The following is a 2,110-nucleotide window of genomic DNA, read 5'->3' as shown; positions in this document are numbered from 1 at the left end:
TACCTCTACACTTCTTCTTTGACTATAGAGTTTGACTCTTCAGATCATAATGATCGATGTCCTTTATCGTTCAGTCCCTTCATCACCTCCCGGTTCTGCTACTTATGATTCACACCCTACCTATAATAGTCGTCTGATACCTGAGGATAGATTAGTTGTTGATAGTAGTTAAGATGAGAAAGAGGACTTCCGACGTCATACTATTAGTGGACAGCCTTCTCCCCATCAGATACGTGAGATAGGAGTTAAGGATTCCTATCAAAGACATTATAACACTCCCTCCACTAGTGATGATAGTCCACTATGGACTAGTGAACGCCCTATACCTTATATGTACGAGACATTTAGGCCAACGCAATCTAAAGAGTGTGCCTCTTCACCCCGTTGTATAGGTACCCCACTAGGTCCTGTGAGCTAGGATCCGGAGGAGATCGCTATGGGTATAGAGGTTAAGAGTGCCCCTCATTACTTTTCCCCTATCATAGAGAGTTTCATTGAGCGAGATCTTGTTCGTTCCACTTGGCCTGATGAACAAGCTCTACGGCAAGCCCGTGTTTGGCGAATTGACTTCCCTCGAGGCCTATAAGGTGTGGGTTATATTGGATTAAATCAATCTAATAATACCAAAATTCTTATTATATCCCATTATTATCTCATTGTTTCTCTTACCGATGAAGAAGACCTAGATAATGGCGAGGATAGAGTCCTTGATGCTCCATAAGAGTTTACAGGTGGTGTCACTTCTGCCATGGATGAACTATATGAGGTTAACGTAGGTACTAAATCAGATCCTAGGCCTATCTTTCATAGTGCCCTACCATCTAATTCAGAGGCTCAAGAATACATCAAGTTATTGTTAGAGTTTAGATACTATTTTGCTTGGAACTACACCGAGATACCTGGTCTAAACCCAGAGGTAGCAGTCCATAAATTAGCCATTAACCCTTATGTAGTACCTATTAAACAAGCAACTCGCAGGATGAGGTTAGAGATTGAATAGCAGGTGATCGTTGAGACTAAGAAAAACTTATAGAAGCTAAGTTCATTAGGGAAGAGAAGTAGCCTACTTAGCTTGCCAACATTGTTCCAGTCCGAAAGAAGAGTGGACATAAATGTGTTTGTATTGACTTCTCTAATTTGAATAAGGCCTATTATAAGGATGATTTTCCTCTTCATATCCTTGAGCCTATGGTGGATGCAATATCTCATAGCATTTTCTCATTCATAGATGTTTCATCTGATTACAATCAAATAAAGATGAACCCCCAATAATGAGAAGTTCACTGCATTTTGCATACCTATAGGTGTATTTTGTTATAAGGTAATGCCCTTCTGCCTCAAGAATATCGGGTCCACCTATCAATGTGTTATGTGAAATAACTAGATGGACAAGAGGGGGGTGAATTGTGAAAACTTTCTAGCAATAATTAAAACCTAAGCAGGAGTTCTAATATTTTTTATGTTTTTTAAATTTTTAACAAAAAAATTTAAACTACTGAGAAGTCAAGTGATTGATCTCAACGTGCAACAATACAATACCTTTCTTCCACAAATATTACCAAGCAAATAATATGAGAATCAAGTGCAAGAAAAAGTAAATCACGATAAGGAAAAAACACACCAGAATTTTATAGTGGTTCGGTCAAACCATGACCCACGTCCACTCCCCGGAGTCCTCCGCTCCAGGAATTTCACTACAAACTATAGCTCTCCTTTTGCCCCCCCTCGACAAGGCGGAGAAGCCCTTACAATACTCCCTTTTACCAACCCGGTACGGCGGAGTGCCAAGCGCTATTTTCACCCTCCTGGTGATGGCAGAGAACCTTCTCATTTTTCTCCCTCATGGAGAAGGCAGAGTATCTTCGAGATCACGGATGTAGACGAGCCTCCCCCTCAAGGAGCCTCCCATAAGTTCTTCCCGGGCCACAGGAGGAGCAAGATGTAGTAAGATCGGAGCAACCGTGTGATCTCCCTCACACCTCTTCTCCCTCACCAAGCTCACCTTCTCCTTCCTATCTCAACCCCACAAAACTTCTCAAGAGCTCTCCCAAGGATTTTCTCTCTAATCATGTTCTCCTCTTCTGTCTCTCTCTCTCTCAAAATATGACAA

This window comes from Dendrobium catenatum, unplaced genomic scaffold, assembly GCF_001605985.2.
Source record: "Dendrobium catenatum unplaced genomic scaffold, ASM160598v2 original_scaffold_86101, whole genome shotgun sequence".
Classification (NCBI taxonomy): Eukaryota; Viridiplantae; Streptophyta; class Magnoliopsida; order Asparagales; family Orchidaceae; genus Dendrobium; species Dendrobium catenatum.
The sequence above is the reverse complement of the archived record's forward strand: the minus strand, read 5'-3'. Positions refer to the sequence as shown.